General features: G+C 32.8%; 3 long non-coding RNA genes across 3 annotated transcripts; 1 reads left to right on the top strand and 2 right to left on the bottom strand.

Annotated features, from left to right (window-relative positions):
- Window positions 1-5,308: 5,308 nt before the first annotated feature.
- LOC145317237 (uncharacterized) lies at window positions 5,309-13,804 on the bottom strand. Its single transcript, XR_013878947.1, has 9 exons — window positions 13,318-13,804; window positions 12,945-13,011; window positions 12,415-12,492; window positions 11,280-11,398; window positions 10,714-10,769; window positions 7,668-10,074; window positions 7,226-7,274; window positions 6,034-6,083; window positions 5,309-5,378 (listed from the first exon to the last, which is right to left on the bottom strand). It is a non-coding gene; the product is annotated as an uncharacterized LOC145317237 (long non-coding RNA).
- LOC145317239 (uncharacterized) lies at window positions 7,400-17,512 on the top strand. The gene is made up of 3 exons (XR_013878949.1): window positions 7,400-7,775; window positions 15,048-15,167; window positions 16,646-17,512. It is a non-coding gene; the product is annotated as an uncharacterized LOC145317239 (long non-coding RNA).
- LOC145317238 (uncharacterized) lies at window positions 13,908-16,008 on the bottom strand. The gene is made up of 3 exons (XR_013878948.1): window positions 15,773-16,008; window positions 15,348-15,430; window positions 13,908-15,137 (listed from the first exon to the last, which is right to left on the bottom strand). It is a non-coding gene; the product is annotated as an uncharacterized LOC145317238 (long non-coding RNA).
- Window positions 17,513-19,420: the final 1,908 nt, after the last annotated feature.

Raw genomic sequence — 19,420 nt, 5'->3', positions numbered from 1 at the left:
ATGTTAGGGATCCACAGATGTCTCTAGGAGCGTATCCGCTGGTAGATATATGGATAGGTAGGCTAACTATATATATATATATATGGCTACACTCCCATATATATATATACGTGTATAAGAATATCCCCAGAGCTAGCTAGCTTTCCTCCTTGCTCCAAAAAATCACGCTTCCTCTGTATAAAGTTCACAACTATGAGGTCGATGGTCCAGGTACACACCACCACTGCCCAGTGTGGGGCATCAAGTCAGGCTATGTCCACAGGGTGGGCGTACTTTCGTCCAGTTACCCTATTAGTGTCCAGTGGTGTATGGTGGGGTTAGTATTCACTTACTTGTACCCATGATACAAAAAAACAACATTATTTATCACTTGGGTATTTATATATACATATATTTGTTTCACTAACCACTCAGCTTTGAAGTAGGGTTGGCAGGGCTAGGAGATGTTGAGGGTCTGAGCGGGTTTAAGGAACTGGTTTAGTTTTCCTTATCACACTGTAGACAGGGAGGGAGGAGCTTGCAAGTTTTTCTCCTAAAAAAAATATCTCTGATGTATGCTATAGAATGGCCCCTCTCCTGTGTGGGTGTGTGTGTGTGTGTGTGTGCGTGGAATCTCCTGTCCTTGTAACGCGCGTCCGCGCCGTCAAATCCGCGCACACGGGGAAAACGCGCTCTCACCCCTCAACTCGCTCTCTCATTGGTCCGCTTCGTCCGTTGGATTTATGATATTTTCCGCACTCTGTTGCGCTATCCGTGAATGGCGCTCTGTGTGTCCGATCGCTAGCCCCACACTACAGACGGACTTAGTCTAGTGTGGGTAGGAAGGGGGAAGCGCGTGAGGGGACGGGGGTAACTCCGTCCGTTCCCCCTGTGAGGGAGGGGGGTAACTGTGTGCTGGTGTAAGAGGGCCTTTTCTTCTTAATCCTAGGTTTATCTATTATATCACCCTGATTGTATTTGCCTTCAATGGAGAGGGGCCCCTCCCCTTCCCTTGGAATAAGGGGTGTATTGTTGTTGTTGTGCTGTGGGCTTGAGATTGTTTTGATTGTATATCAGGGTCTTTATTATGTTACATCTAGCTTCTATTTCTGTCCTTATCACAATTGCATAACAGATTTGTTTACCAACTCTGTTCTATTTTTAGCTGTTATCACAATACACAATAATCCAAGCCTGTTCTATTCTTAGATTTATCACAACACAACAATTTGTTTGCCAAGCTTTGCTCATAAATCTATTGTTTGGCCATCACACTAGGGTGGTAATCCCTGAAAATGTGATATAATATCTGTTTTCTAGATGGGTGGCTGCGTTGTAGCCTCTCAGGATACTTGGAGTTGACGTAGTTTTTCTCTGTTCTGGTGCACTACACTCGTATGTTAGCTCGCAGCTTGCAGCTATGTGGCATGTTTCAGCCTATCGGCGGCAGGGAATGTCCCGTCCTGCTAGCGCCGCTTGCAGCTATGTGGCGTGTTTCAGCCTATCGGCGGCAGGGAATGTCCCGTCCTGCTAGCGCCGCTTATCCAAATCCAGCTGATGGCGGCAGGGAATGTCCCGTCCTGCTAGCGCCACTGGTTCGGATCCTGCTATCTCTTGCAGTAAAATTGGCCTATTTTCAGCCGTTTACACTTATTTGGCTTGTTTCAGCCGGTCCGCAGGCCTGTTTCAGCCCTTTTGGCGCTCAATTCTCCGTTAGATATCAGCGCTGCTCGCGGTTATTCATCAAATTTCGCTGTCTCGCTTCCACAACTGCCGGATGCAGAGTTAAACTTTGCTGTCCAGGGTGGGTAATTCAGGTTGCTTGCGTCAGTTTTGCCAGATTCACTGCTGGGAGTACCTTAGCCTCAGATGCGCGTCTGCTCTACACTTGTGGTTCGCCGTAATCTCACACAGCTGACACCAAAGTTGTGGTATCCGCCTAGGGTAAATGGCAGACACCAGAGTTCGAATAAAGACTACGGCAGTGTGAACAGACGTGGACACCTTACTATAGAGAAGCTACGCTTCTCTAGCATTCACTAGACAAGAATCAACATCTATTTCAGTTGTCACTTTATTGAAGGTGTAAAGGATACTGAAGATATATACAACAAACAATAACTACATGGATAGGAATAAATGATCATAACATGAAAGCATTATAATACATATACAATAGTCAGTTTGGGCAATCATGGTTCCCCATCCCTGGAAAAGGGGTGGGGGGAATTAAGAATACAGTTAACCATAATATAAATACATATGGATTAGGAATAAAGATGGTTAAAGATAAATCATACAGTAAAACATAGATAATTGCAATGGTTAGGTAGATGGCTATCCCTGTCTGGGGCAGGCAGGATAGCCCATGGAGCAGCACAATAGGTAGATAAGCATAGAGGGGTTGAGTGGTAGGTCTGGGTACTAAAGAGGGAAGGTTTGATGATTACTTGTGACAACAACAGTCTGTGTGGGGGTGATTCTATCAGATGAGGGCAGGTTTAGATCCTTTATCCTCAGGGTTGAGGTGGTGCTGATAACTTGGTGGTTGAAGGGGAAGGTTCCGGTGCTTAAGATGGGAGAGGGAGGGGTAACACCCCTCCCTCCATTTGCAGGACAACTGAGAGATAAAATCAGTACTGTTATCTGACATCTTTTCAGGTGGCTTCATAACTGTAGAATAACAGGATTTAACTAGGTGCGTAGCATCACTATAATGTCTTGGTTTCTGCATGGTCCAGAGCTGCCGCATACCACATATCTTCTGTACATTTTTTTCAAAGATGCTTTCTAGCTCCCTTCCCTTCGGTCATTGCAGGGTGGGGAGAAGGGATGGGGGAGAAGGGATGGGGGAGAAGAGATGGGGGGGGGGGGAAAGATGTGGTATATAAATGGGAAAAAGGGATGGGGGAAGGGATGGGGAAGAAGGGATAAGAACTAGAAGGCCCATAATCAAATAATCCCACCCCTTAAAACGCCCTTATTTAAAATTAGTATATATAATCAAAATGCCCCCCCCTAAAGCAAAGTGCCCCCCAGGGGCACTTTGATTTAGGGGGGGGCAAAATTTTACAAAATCTTCAAAATGCCCCCCCCTAGACAAAGTGCTTCGCACGCCACTGTTAACAAGCCTTCTTAAAAGTGAAGCTTTTCTATAGTTATGGTCGGTCCGTCCTTATACGTCCGTAATTTGGATAGATCTTTTTGTTAAATTAAACACGTTCGAATTTTCCTGTAATCGATTTCTAACTTTGCATGGAACCATAAATTTTTGTATTTAATAATTATCCTATTCATTTGATTTTTGAATAAATGAATCCTAGTTAGTATTACAACAATGTTACAAGCGAAGAATCTCTATAATCAAGACTTTAAAATGTAAGTATAAGTCCTTTTACAGTATCGTGTATTTATAAGCAGTAAAATTTTGCTTAGATTATTAAAGCGAAGCTTTTCTATACGGCCGTCCGTCCGTAACGGATAGCTTTTTCCGTTAATTGTCCTATTGCTTTCAAACTTTACATGATGATTCCTGTAGTAGTTAGGTACGATTTAGAAAGCGTGGCAACTTTATAATCGTTACCAGTATGTCCTACGTCCATTTCAAACATGTTGATTTTTTAAAAAACTTTGGGTATAGTCCTTTCCACGACATCCCTCCATAAGGGGCGATTAGTCGTATTTTTGAAATGGCTTTTTATAGGTTATTTTAGGTTAGGTTAGGTTATATTGTGTTAGGTGATTGCCCCACAGGGTGAGGTAATTGGTCCCGCAGGGTTAGAGCCCCCCGCAGGGGCTAGAAATAGGAGAAAAGCTACTGTGAAAAATACGAAGAATCGCCCCTTATGGAGGGATGTCGTGGAAAGGACTATACCCAAAACTTTTTAAACAACAATTTTTTATGTGATAAAATCATCCGATTAATCTGATTTTTGGAGTACTGATTCCTATCAAGATAAGGTACAATATTATAAGTAAAGCATCTCTATATTCAAGCCCTAAAAATGCCAGTATGTCCTTAAACAGTATTCTGTATTTAAGAAGTTTTGCAGCAAATTTACGTATAATTTTGTCAAAACTTATATGTTTATATTTTGTAAATTCAGTTCTGACAATCTACAAGAGTTAATGTTTGTCTGTCATACCGAATCAGAGCTTTGCTTTTGTGGATGTTGTCATCCTTGTTTATTAATATTCTGCTTTTTCTGGTCTCAACAGCATGCCATCCTGAACCGTGGTTTACACCGTAGTACATCTGCTCGTCGTCTGGGAAGTGATGAGAGCGAGTCTCGGCTCAACACCGCGTCAAAACTGAAGACGTAAAACTATGGTTCCTACTGCTGTGACAGATGCACGACATAAATAGTAAGAGTAGGGGGAATGCCTTGTCTTAAAACAGGTGCAACTCATTACCGTGCACAGTTCTTACAGACAAAGGTAGTACAATCAATGAGTTTGTTGTCTATTGGGTGTTACCCTGGGCGATTGAGCGAATTACGATACAATTCACAAGCAGAGTAGATTTATGGAGGCATGGAGAGGACTTGTACCTGTATCGTCAGATAGCCCACAACAGGTTAAGAAGTTCCATCACTCATCATGCTATCAAGATGCTGCAATTTCTTTTGAAAATGCCAAATAAATATAGAAATTAGCATTTCAATATAGAGATAATAATTGCTCTGTCAGTCTTTGCTTTATTTTGAGTGTTCTTAAGATTTCAATTTATATTTTTGTGTCCTATTGATAATTAACCCTTGTAATTCAATATTAATGATCTAATATTTAACATAAATTGATTTTAAAAAGTTCTATTAACAAGTTATACTTTTTTGTTGAAGTCCAAGAAAAATAAACACAAAACCACAGCAATAATTTTTCCCAGTAGCTTTTCTAAAATTTACCAAATAAGAAGAATATAGGCGTACAAATTTATTGGGCAGGAAAGGACGCCAATGATGTCACTATAGTCAGGCCCTACATATACAGGATAAAACTTTACGGCGGCGCCTGGAGAGGAAGGGGTTGAGTAAGTTGCTTCTTTTCAAGAGCAAAGGCATTTCCCCATATTTATCAGAGCTTGCCAGCCGCTACTTAGCCCCAAAGTTAAACCTGTTTGGTTGCTTTGAAAGAAGGTGTATCAACTTTTTTTTTATAGCTAGCCGGTTCTTTTAGTAAGTAGTAGATGTAAAATTTTTCATAGAATTCAGATATGCAATCGGTTTTTTTGTAGACCTCTTATTTTTAAAGTAATTTAAGTTTTTTTAAAAAAGATTAAGTCGATTTTAAGGTACTAAAACGCAACAAAAAAAAGGAAGAAAATGTAAAAAGTAAGCTTTAAAACACTTACCTTCTAACATAGCTTGTCCTTGTCCAAAATGCAACATCCAAGTAGTATCCTATAAAATGTTTAATATTGTAACAAGGATAAAAAAGTTCAAAATCAACAAATTATTTATTCGTTTCTTTTATCACATCTTTAAATTTAAAAACCACAACCATTTCCTTTATAATCAAACTTAAAATATTACAGGCCTTTGGTGGAAGAATGGTTGTCAGAATGAGATTGTTTTAAGCAGTCAATGAACTTGTCACACACCAGGGTTCATAACCCAGTGACTCATACACTTGTTAAGACAGAAGGAAAGTGAAAAAAGGGAAAGTTTTACCCTAAAAAGTGACAACCCCAATAAACAGTTATCCACAGATCAAAAACTAGACGTCTAGTATACCAAATTTCACCATGTTAGAAAGTGAAAATATCAGTGATTTAGACGTCTAAAACCAACAACCACAAAAGCTTAGACGTCTGATATGTGACAATCATAGCAACAGATAGCCAAGATGGCCATTAATTATGGTTAAAACCAGACGTCTAGGGGGCGCAACAAGCGTCCCCAAAAGTATAAAAGGAAGGGATTTCTGGAAATTCCTCACTCTTCTCACAACCATCAAACTTAAAGCATCTCACTTGTAGAACATAGTCCATAGAAAATTAATTCCAGATCTATAGAAATCCAGTAAGTTTTACTTCAAAGACTTTGGTTAAATTACCTTAATCATATCCAAAGGTACACCAAACATCAGTTGTTGAATTTGACTACCTGAAATAATTGACATTTGATAACAAGTTTATTAAGCCGAAGGTTTAAGTAATATTAATTAAAGCCTCAGTAATTCCAACACAATTGGTTGATTTTTAATTTTAAAATCCTAAGCTAAAGTTTTAAGTAACACTCATTTAAAGCCTCAGTAAACCTTTAACACCATTGGTTGATTTTAAAATTTAAATCCTAAGCTAAGCCTAAAATAACATTTATTTAAAGCCTCAGTAAACATTTAACACTATTGGTTGATTATTTAATTTTAAATCTTAAACTAAACATTAAGTAAAAGATTTGTTTTAAAGCCTCAGAAAAAGTCCGACGCTATTGATTGATTATCATTTTAAAATAAAGAAATAACTTTGAATAGTAATTAATACTTAAGTAATTAATAATCCATTGAGATAGGTATACCTATCACGTCTGTAATAAGTATACATTAATTGATAATTCTTTGTTTTAAATAAGTTTTGTGTACAATTTTGTTTGGTCTTATTCTAAATTATTGCAACCATTTTGAATTTAAATTGTTCTGTCTTGTCCTTTAATTCATAAGTATAACTCCACCTTTTATATATCCAATATCATTAAATCTTGAATTGTTTTGTCTTGTAAATAAATTCATTAGTATTACTCCACCATTTATATAAATCTAATATTATTAAATCTTGAGATCTTGTAATCTAATTAAAATCTAATTAATATTTTGTGATTGTTTTGTGTTTAAATAAGTCTTGTAAAATAAAATTATAAAATAATAAGGAATTAGTTATTAATTGGTAAACTCGTTTGAAAACTACTCTATAATTTACCTAGCTCGAATATAACACTGTCAAGGGAATTAGTGGCAAGCCGTTAAGAAAGGGAGAACCTTATCGGTTAGAATTGGGTTTCCTTGAGAGTCGGGACTAGGATTAACTACTTACTGAACCAACATTTAAAGGATTGCTTTGCAGGTTAGGAAGGCTGATACGTACGTCTTCTAATTTCAAAGGATAGATAGGTTAAAATCTGCTCTTTTGATAACGCAAGGTATAGAATAGCGGTAAACGCTATCATCACTCCTACAGGTGGTGCGACCGTCCTTTTGAATCTTAGATAGATAAGAATTATTAAGAAAATTTTTAATTAAGTTCTCTTACCTTATTTTTCTATACGAACCCATAGCATTTTACCAAGAACATTGACTTCCTTGATATATACTTAATATTTTTGACAATCTATATCTTGTACAAGACAAAACAACTTCTCTATACTATCATATTACTATTTTTAATTGCGTCAATTGACACTAAAATAACAGCCAATAATTTAGTTTATAAACTTGAATTAGACAATTTAAAATCTGATAAAGCACTTGAAAATTTTGCTATTTTTTTAGATATAACTCAAAGGATACCTCTTATTTTTATTCTAATTGACATTATAACTTTAATTTGCTACTAATAAACTCTTTTCCAACTTTTTTTCATAGTTCTCGAATTCTTTTCCTATCGGATTGTGTATTCTACACCATTAATAAGTATTTCTAAATTGCTGTGAAAAACTTTCTGTGATAATAACTCTTAGTAATATTAAGGAGACCTGTGATTTCTGACGGATCCGGTATATAACACCACAACATCAACAGAGAAGAGTCCCGTCAATACAGCGATCTTTGGTCTTCTACCTGAAAAACATTCAAAATTTTAGGTAAGTGTATTGCCTTATCTTTTATTATTTTCGTATCCTTATTAGGTTTAGTAGCTTTATCTATTTTTAATATACAATTGTTAAAAAGTTTTGCTGAATTTATAAATCAATTTTTCTCAACTTTTGAAAATATTATAAAACTAATTAAGTCAAAATATGACAAGCATCTTTAAAAGAAGCGAAAAATCCCCCTCGAGACCTACGTCACAGGCGGGGTCAATCATAATGGAATCTCAAAATACAGATAATAATTTAATAAATGATGATCATCATAATAATCTAATTACTGAAAATGTGGCAAAAACATTACAAGACCCTATCGGTCGATTACTTTTAAACCTAGCTAGCACTTCAATTGCTTTGAGTAAAAAATCTGACATTCCTGCTCCAAATCTTGATATAGAAGACATAAGTAATGATTATCAAGAACATTTACAACAAAATAAAAAACGCATTGAAAAAGAAATCAGAGAAGAAAAATTAAAATTAGATCACTTAATAAAAAATTATACAGCGGATAAAAAATTTACAACCATGGAAACTATAGTGGCCCCATCAAAATATTCTCCTACAGATATCTTAACTCATGATGAGTATAAAAGAAACTTAGCTCATAATCTATTTCCAAAAAAACAATTCAACACTAAAAGTCCTTCCTCTCCTTCCATTGCTGAACATTTAACAAATCTTAACGAGTTTCAGGAGGACATGTGTTTATCAGAGGCTGAATTTAAAAGATTCCTACAAAAAAGTTTTACAAATGAACCTTATCAGTTTATATCTGATCAAATAAGCTCAAAATTGCCTATTAGCGATATCTATTCAAACCTGTTAAAAAAATATGATACTCGCATAAATCCATTCCAAGCTAGAGATAAATTATTACAATATAATCCTCCCCCTAATTCAACTTTATCAAGTATTGAATCAGACATTCTTGAATTAGGGAACCGTGCGGCACTTATTCATGATGAAACCTCCAGAAATTCATGCTTTAATGCTGAAGTCATAAGTGCTTTAAAGAAAGCATTGCCCCGCCAATGCTCAGAGTACGTACTTAAAGCTGAAAAAGAGTGCAATGCTTACTACGGCCGTAACGCATCTTTTGCTGAATTTAGTACTTCATTAAAAGTTTATTCTGACCTCATAGATCTAGAATTAGAAAAACTTTATGCTAGCAAACCAATGAAGTCTATACATTTCAGCAAATACAATACACCTAGACACTCTGTAAATGCTTTAAATTTTGATGAAAATCGTAGATCTACGTATAATAACAATAATCATGCAAAATCTAGCTATAATAATTATAGAAATAATAGGCACTTCATCAATAATCTCGATATAGAAGATAATTATATATTTTATAATAATGGATCCAATTTCTCTAATTATAACAGGAGCTATATAAATTCATTAGATATTGGCGGGACGCCCCAATACTCTAGAAATTATTCAAATAACTCCAATAATAATAATAAAAATCATTATAATAATCAATCTTCTTATATAAATAGAAAGCCACAATATAATCCTGGTCAAAGTTACCAAAGAAATAATAATAGCAACAGAAATAACATTAATAATTACAGGAATAATAATAATTATAAAAATAATAATAATATTAACAATGCTAGCTATAGTAAACAGCCTCATAACCAATATAAAAATGGCCAATATAATCCGCAAAATTTTTCTAAACGTCTTAGAGACCAATTCTTCGATAATTTTGGTTCTCACAAATATCACCACAATAAACCTGTAGAAGAATATAAAAATAAAATTAATTGCCCTCTATGCGGTGATTCTGGGCATGAATCAACTAGATGCAGACAAATGCGTTTAGATAATGGTAAATTAAAAGTTCAGCCACCAACAAATGTACCTTGCACCATCTGCCTTAAAGCAACAAAAAATGAAATGAAACTTCTCCACCCTGAACACTTATGTTTTCGCAGACCCGCTTTTATTCAAGCTAAAAGGGAAGGAAAACACAGGGATTATGATATGAGAGTAGTGAATCAAGAATATAGAAATCGAATTAAATCACAATAGCAACTAAATGTGATTTCTTTAAACACCCTAAAATCTGACAAGCACCAACTTATTTTTATGGATCTAAAACCTACATATGGACGGAAACTATATATACCAATGTTAATACATCTAACTAATAATGACTATAGATCATGTACCTCTATGCTGGATACAGGTGCTGATTTATCTATTTGTTCTTTTTCTTATTTAAAAGATTTGTTTCCATACTTTGATGATGATGAATGGGATGACATGATTCAACCTACAAATATTAGTTTAAAGTCTTACACGGGTCACAAAATACCTTTATTAGGAACGATCGATTTTAAAGCTAAATTTGATTATAAAGATAAGCCACAAATTATTAAACTGTACATTGTTAAATTCCAAGATAGATTTCAATGCAAACACCCAGTTATTTTATCATTAACAGATTTTCTTAATTTAAACTTAATTATTAAAAGTCTTAAAGCCGATAATTATATGCAACCAATAGTATACAAATCAAATGATTTAGAACAAGAAGTTCCTAGCTACTTTGATACTGATGAAAATTTAAATTTAGCTCATGCTTTTCTTAATGATTTTAAACCTAAAGAAATAACAGAAATCTATTTTCAATTATCCCCAGCTTCAAAATTTTTAGAAAACGATCACGTGATTATAAGTCAGGACCACATTCCTTACTCTCAGCATTATAATATTAAAATTTTTCCTTCAACTAGTTTTGTTCAAAGATACAGAAATAAAATGTCTGTAATAGCAAAAGTTCAAAATGTAGGACCTACGACTTATAATGGCGCAATCCAGGGATATGTAGATTTTATTGAACAAAGCCAGGAACTTACTGTTATAAATCATATTTCCATAAATTCTTACATTGAGAATAAAATTAACTTACTGCATGAAGTCTCTTTCCTTGACAGTTCAATCACTCCAATAGGTGAAATCACTCTTCTAAAAAATATAGATGATAAAACTAAGACCGCAAACATAGATCAAAATATTTTTAATTTAGATTTTAACTTTGCAGAAAATTTTGTAGGTAACCCAGATGCAATTAATAATGACGTTAAAGATCAAAAATATAGCTTGTCAGAAGAAAGGGATAGGGTAGAGGAATCACCTATTACATTAACTAAAGAACAGGAAAATTCTTTCCTTGATGATAATGAAACAATACAATTAGGCTTTAAGCCAAACACTAAAGATATTGTACCTGAAGACTTACAACCCTCAGGTTTTTCAATTCCTTCAAATTATTACGAAAATGCATCAGACATTATCTTAGAAAACAATTATGATGCTGAACACTGGCCATATATAAAAGACATTTTTATTGATAAATATCCACAAATAATCTCACTACACTCTCTGGATGCAGGTAAAATCAGCGACACTCTTGGTTTTTATAAAATTACACTTAAACCACATGTCTCTCTTCCAAAAACCAGAAAATGTTATTACCTGGCTCCAATGGAACTGGCACAGTTAAGAGAAATTCTTCGAATTCTTGAAAAACTTGGCATTGTCAGCAAAGCCAGCACATCAGGTTCGGAACTCAGTCAGTTTGCCAGTCCTTGTTTCTTAATTGCAAAATCAAATAAAGCTCAGACAGCAAGATTAGTTGTCAATTACAAACTACTTAACGAGCTTATAACCATAGAGCCTCCACTCATACCTACGGTTAGCTCAATCCTTAATAAATTAAGAGATGCTTCCTTTTACAGTGTCATAGACCTAAAAAATGCATTTAATTCCATAAGCATACATCCAGACTGCCGCAAGTACACCCAATTCGCAACACAAATTGGAGCCTATCAAATGAATTCACTATGCACAGGATTGGCCAGCTCTCCATCTATATTGGCTCGTTTCACAGATATGATCATTAATCATGTTCCTAGTAGAGATAAAAATAATACAATAATCTTTGATGACAATGGTTATCCTCTCATGTTGCCAGATTACCTGGATTTCTGTGACACCTACTACGACGACATTGTTGTCTTCACACCTGCAAAAGATACTTATGAGGAAAGTGTTAAATTTCATTTCCAATGCATAGAAAAATTAGTTTCTCGCTTAGCTTTTCACAAATGTAAAATCTCCATAGAAAAAGCATCCTTTTGTAAAAGCAAAATCAACATTTTGGGATGGTATGTGTGCAACAACTTTATACAAGCCGACCCCAAAAGGGTCGAAAAAGTGTTGCAAGCACCCATGCCAAAATCTAAAGAATGTCTGCAATCATACTTAGGTATGTTAAATTCTTTCAGAACAGTTTGTGGATTTGACGTATTTAAAGACATAAAACACATAACAGTACTCACAAGCGATAAAACAAAATTCATTTTGAAAGATTCACATAAAAAAGTAATTATGGATTTAAATAAAACCTTATCATCAGCTCCATTGTACTCAAAAATTGTACAACCTGGAGTTCCCAAAATTCTTATGACAGATGCCGCCAGCGCATCAGGTTCTCAGTATAGCTGCGTCCTAGCACAAATTATTCCAGCAAAATTCCCAAAATTAAAAGTCCCAGAATACATCAACATGGACGATAAAACACACAGAATAATTTATGATTTAAAATTACCTTATAAACCTATCTTTTATCCAAGAGCAGACCAATCTCACAAAGCATTCATGGCAGACTTAAAAACATCTCAACCACCTAAACATGAATATCTATTAGATAAAACTTTAGGATATGGTGAAGATGTAAAAAACTCTTTTAGTCATAGTCTCAAGTTATTACTAAAAGTCTCAAATTGCCCTACAGAATTCAATACAATTTGTAAGAAAATGGTGACCTATATTAGGGACCACATCCTTCACCCGCAGATATTAGAAAACACATACATGTCAAACCGTCATATGATGAAAGATTTCATTAAAAATATGGAAAACGGAGAAATTTCCATAGACAAAGATTTAAATGTTTTTGATGCTCTAGCACGTGTACTATACAAATCAGTAATAATAATAAACTCAACAGATAAATTCAATAACCAAAAACAAATTATCTTTAATGCACCTAAACTTAAGAGTGCAGCACCCCTCATTTTTCTACTTTATGAATCAAAAGACACCCTAATTGTAAGACCAGCAATAAACATTTCTTACCCAGAATATCAGCTCAGCAAACACAGAGGAACTTTTGAAATTATCTGCTATCACACAAAGTCTATACCTGAAACAGTAGAAAGTAATGCTATATATACTCTAGAACTTAATGCACTTCTAGATGCCTTACATGCTACGGAGCACCTTCGAGGCTTCGACCCAACTCTAGCATTATGTGATAATAAAACAGTCCTCTGGATGTATAATGAAGGAGTCACAAAATCATGTAGAAAAATGAAACGATGGGGATTAATTATTAAACATGACCATAAAACTGTCACACTTGCATTTTTAAGTTCAAAAAACAACCCAGCAGATTATCTAAGCAGAAAATTTCAAGTCCCAAAACATGAAAGAGTAAAAATACAATTACCTCTGTATGTGAAGGACAGCTTAGATGACAATATGCCTGCTGAGGAGATGTCCATTGGCGACTGGGCCAAATGGGTAGTACAACATCCACAGTTTGTTGAGTACAAAGATCCAAAACCTGAAAAATCATTATCAGTCAACAACATTACAGCATACTCCATTCCTGAAGTACATATTAACCTCTTATCTCAAATCTCTAGAGAAAAATTTGAAAAAGATTTTAAAGAGACAAAACTCAGCAAAAAAGTCTTAGGCTCTAGTCTTTCATACAATAAAATAATTGAAAATTTAACTTCAATCTTTCAACCATTGAAAGATTTAGAAAAAATTCTAACCACTCAAAGAATTATTGATGAACAAAAATTAGAATACAAAGACATTTACATCCAAGCATTAACGGAAGACACTTATGTACATAACAATAATAAATACAAAATTAAAAATGCACTTTTATATTACATTGACAAAGATGACATTCCAAAACTCTATATTCCTTCTAAGCTATTATATGCATATATAGCTTCTGCTCACCTGGCTACAAACCATTCTGGCAAAGATAAAATGATTCTTAATCTACAAAATTATTTTCATCCTCGCCTAAAAGAATATGTTGATAAATTTACAAAAACTTGTTATGCATGTCAGCTTGTAAATCAGTACTCTAAAAATGAAAAATTAGGATTCTATCCAATCAGTGACCAGGCAGGTGAAATTTTACACATGGACCTAATAGAAAGTCTTCCTAGTAGTAGTGGTTTTGTGCATATACTGATTGTAAAATGTCCAGCTACAAATTTCATTAATTGCTTCCCCGTAGTCAATAAGACAAGCGAGGAATTCTTACATATTTTTCAAAATTACATATTTCAATTTTGGCACCCAAAAAGCATACTTGCTGACAACGCCCCATTCTTTGTATCAAAAAAGACAATCTCAACTTTAGCTTTCTTAAAATGTAGAATGTTTTATTCCTCAGCCTTCTCAGGATTTAGCCATGGAGGCATAGAAAGATACGTGGGGTTGTTTAAAACATATTTCAAAAAAGTCTTGGCAATTAGTCCGTCATTCAATTGGAGTTTCCTCTGCTGCTCTGTCAGTCTATTGCATAATACCTCAAAAATTCACAAAACAGGCTACTCTCCAGCTGAACTTATCTTCGGACCAGGTGTACATTTGTCAGAAAATCCGCTTCTATCAGACAACCTACCTAAAATACATCCAAATGCTCATATCCACATTGACCAAATAAAAGAAAAACATAACTTTCTACAAAAAATATGGAAAGAAGCACAATTAAAAATTGAAAAAGTTAATGTAGATAGAACAACATACAAAAATAAAAATAGAATCACCAGAGATTATAAAATTGGAGACATTGTATTTGTAAAAGATCAATCCAAAATCTTAGGTAATACACGACCGTTAAAAACAACTTATTATCAAACACCCTTTGTTATTGTACAACTCCCTGAAAAAGCTGTAGTAGTAAAAGCTATATCTAATTTAAATAATAAACAATTAAGAAGAAACAGGAATGAGATAAAAAAATACATTCCTTCAGACCCCCTATTTGACCCCCTCCCCCCTTCTGTTAAAAATATTTGCCTAAAACAGTATGAGGATATAAATAAAGAAGAATTAGATAATCTTTTATCATCAGATAATATAGTTCTTGAAGAAATATTTAACACACCTGAGGAAATTATTGACGACGAAATTGCAATTGTTAAGGAACTTGAGAACGGAGTTGTCCCCATAGAGCCCGTTGACCTACCTGAAGACCACAACGACGAAGACAAACAGATTGTAACAAGATCAGCCCTTAAAAAAGCACAAAATCAGAATAAAAAGGTAAATTTTAATTCAAAAGTTGATATTAAAATTTTTGATTCATAATGCTATTAAAATATCTATTAATATTAATCCTTCCATCGTCAATATTTTCTTTGCAATTTTTCTTAATCGACACTATTACTACTAATATGTATGATTATAAATTTGAAACGATTATAAAACTTGAATGTAAATTACCTGATATTAACAAAATTAATACAACAGTATTCAATATTTATGATCAAGCAAATACAAAATTCCCATTGCCTGCAAGTAACGACCTACAATATAACACGCTAATAACAAATGAGTATTATGTACATTTATCATTAGTAAATACCCAGATACAAAAAATTATGGAAATAAACAAAAAATTTACTGAATTACAGCAATATTACACACAAGAGGTTCCATCGCCTTATCACCAATCTGGTAAATTTGAAGTATCTGAGAAATTTTTAAATGATACCCTTAATGCATTAAACTATTTAAATGCGGTCACAAAAGTAACATTTGATAAATATACTACTTGGGACGCTTTTAAAGCCAACCATCAATCCTTTTCATCAATTATTATCCAATTTCGATTTATACAAGAAACACTAAGTTATTTATTTACTAACCTGGACTCACATTATGAAGCCATAAAACAAGCCAAACAAAACATAATCACAGATCGCTTGGCCTCTGCCATCTCGACTTTTGAATACAACACACCTAAAACAGACATTAAAATAATTGATTCATTTATTAAGGATGGTATACCTACGTATTATATTAAAAAGATTGAATATCACAACCAAAAAACAGGAAACAAACTACTTCCTGTATATTATAATAATTTTGGTTTAGAAGAAGGTTATCTTTTTGATCCTTCAATACATAAATATATTAAGCCATCAGATAAATCTTTATCTTATAAACAAAGGATAAATCTTAATAAATGTCTAACAGCCTTAAACTCAGAAAATTTTAATGATACATTAAAATTTTGTGAATTTCAATATAACCCATCAAATACTTTTACACCAACAAATGAAGGAGTTTTGCTTCATAAAGCCAGCCAATTAACTATTAATGCTATAAATAATCAATTAAATGTTGATTTAGCTCAATCAGACTTACCTGCGCATATAACTTTTGATGGTAATTTATCATTCATAGACATGGATATTGGTTTAGTATCCTTCAAGCGTAACTCAGCAATAGATGTCGAGGAATCTACATTTTCTCACAATAGAATAGATTACATGACAGATTATTTAAGAAAAAAAGAAGATAAAGTTAAAAATAATCTGACATTTCCTGAATATGTTGAAGATAATTACGTAGGCATATTAATTGATATTTCAGCTGTAGGATTAGTAGTTATTCTCGTAGCCATAGTGCAAAAACTTTTCTTAAAATCTACACGTCATTGTAAAAGAGTTCCAATGGAAAATAGCATTATTAAAATGGTAAGAAAAAATAATGCATAATTCTTTTTTTTGTTTCAGATGTATAACATATCCAGCACCATCAGAAACAATATATTGAACGTGGACGAAATAATAGACAGATCCTTATTAAAATTTAAACACCTTACGCCAGCTGAAAAAGATCTTTTTAGAGATAGAATCTTAAAACCTAATCTAGAGATCATTATAAAACATAAAGACCTCATTTTTATTTCTAATTTATGTAATGCCGCTATTATCTATAAACAGCTAAATCCTACAATAAATTTTGCACCTAGAGTGCTTAATTTCATCCTCCGAAATCATCTGCCTTATTTCTACTATGTATTTTACATATTCTTTGATGCTATGTCTATTTCAGAACGTAAAAAATTCGGATTTGACATCAATCTTTATAGCGACACATTTTTTAGAAATACGACAAATGATACTATTTAAATTACAATTTTGTTTGTGTATTTATTAATATAATTATTGTACATTATTTCTGTTATATTTTTTTTTTAACCTTTATCGATTCCAACCAATTCAAACTAATCATATGAGTGAATCTAAGCTATATACTACACACTTTCATAATTCAATGCATCTAAGCATATTTCTATTGAATTACATTACTTAATATCCGCCATATTAATTGATTAACTAATTTAAGTCCCAAGCATCAATTTATAATTAACCCTTCCTAATAATAAGTATAATTAATCTAATCTCGAAATCGATTCACCCTAATTATTGTATAATATGGTTTTAACAATTACTGTGTAAATACCCCCCCATACTGAAATCGACCCATTCTAATTTAGCCTAAGCTGTATAGAACACGCTTAATCTTTTTCTAATATACATAAACACGTTTCCGCGTCTAGCAAATAATTTTCTCCTTTCGTACCTAATAATATTCTTTTTATATATATATACGTGAAATTAAACCTTTAATCATCTTATTATCTATCTATTTAATTGTAACACTGCTTTTTTTATTTTCGTTAAATAAAATCTCTGACCTAATCTTATTTTTTTTACTAAGCAATATAAAACACGCTTTGCATTAAACCTTCAAACGCTCATTTATTTATTTTATCAAAGTAACGAACAGTTCGAATTAACTTCTCACCTGTACATTAATCTCATCGTTAAGTATTATGAAGCATTTTTTAACTTATAATACTACGAAATAGAAAATTAAACCTTCTATTCTTACCTAATAACTTCTTTAATCGCATTATTACCTATTTTCATTAAATACTAAGCATTATAGAACACGCAATTCTCACCGCTCTCCTCTAATGAAATCCAAGCTCTATTATTCATACCTTTAAGCCGTTTATAATTCCATGTTAAAATCGATCCAATATTTACATATAAGATAAATTCCATACTATTAAGAATATTTTTTTTCTAATCTAAGCTTTATAGAACATTCTTGCAAACAAATATTTAATAACGGTTAACTTATTTCCATCCTGTAATCCAAATTTCTAGTCCTTCTTGATTGCCAACATAAATCTTCAAATATTTGGCCAACGGTTTCTCTACATCTATTTTCGGCAGATGAAAACTTCTTGTCAATTTTCTTACCAAATATTTACCGCATAAATCTTACAACCTACCATTTAAATTAATGTTTATAACCATAAAGATAACGAAATCTCAATATTTATCTAAATATCTTAATACCACCCCATAAATTTTATAACCCCCTCCCCTCCGCACAAGCTTATTGTATCCTCGTGCCATAAATCTTTTTTGGTCCACTAAACACACAAGTTAAATTGCCCCTACTTATTTCTAACCAAAATTTTACAATGTATTTTTCACCCATTGTATTCAAACTAACCTGCTCCTACTCAATAAACTTTAATCTTACTTTCAACCACATAATAGTACAAATTTTAGAATTATATTCGAAATAAATACAACTTTTTTTTAATCTTAATCAAAATAACTAGGTATTACGTTTTAAATTGGTTTATCATAACACCTTTTCTTTTCATAAAATCAGTTTTTTTTACGAGATCTTAAAAGCAGATTTACATTAAAATTCATGTATCGGAAATATACAACTAGGTATTATCAAATTAAGAAAAAAGACGCAATCGATTAATCGTCTTTATCTTTTAAAACGACCATTTAAAGATTAATATTTTAATTAGATTTGAAAACATTCAACCTTTATGATCTTTTAAAATAAATTCTGACCTCGAAATTTCCGTAAATTTAAAACAATTTTTATTCCAAGGAAGTGAAAAATTTTTTAAAACATTTTTCTTTCACTAAAACTAGTTCCAATCTTTCCGAAACATTTATAAAGAATCAAACAATATTCATAAAAAAACATTCACCTCGAAATTATTTTAATACACTCACTTGTTTAATTCTTTATCAAATTTTAATTTATAGATAAAATAAGAAAAGAAAACGTGAGATTTATAAACCACTTTTATTTTAATTTTCGTCTTAAAACAACGTTACATAAATTTCTGTCACATAATTACTAAAAACAGGTACAAGTTCTTTTGAAATATAAGCGTAATTTAGTCAAATACTCTAATCTTTTATATACAAATTTCTTAGGTACAATTTTTTATCACAAGAATGCTAATAATATTATAAAACGATCTTTTCTAAACTTTAAATCTTTAAAAATTGCAAATTTTAGTTTAATTTATACAAACTTTACATATTTACAAATAAATTTTGAAAATTTACATCCTTGTTAAAATAATGAAGATAAATACAGATTTCCACTAGCTTCGCTCAAAATATTTTAACACCATAACCCATAAATCTTATAGTACAAAAGAATGATTC

This window comes from Acartia tonsa, chromosome 4 (assembly GCF_053477335.1).
Source record: "Acartia tonsa isolate MP-2025a chromosome 4, ASM5347733v1, whole genome shotgun sequence".
Lineage (NCBI taxonomy): Eukaryota > Metazoa > Arthropoda > Copepoda > Calanoida > Acartiidae > Acartia > Acartia tonsa.
The sequence above is the reverse complement of the archived record's forward strand: the minus strand, read 5'-3'. Positions and strand labels throughout refer to the sequence as shown.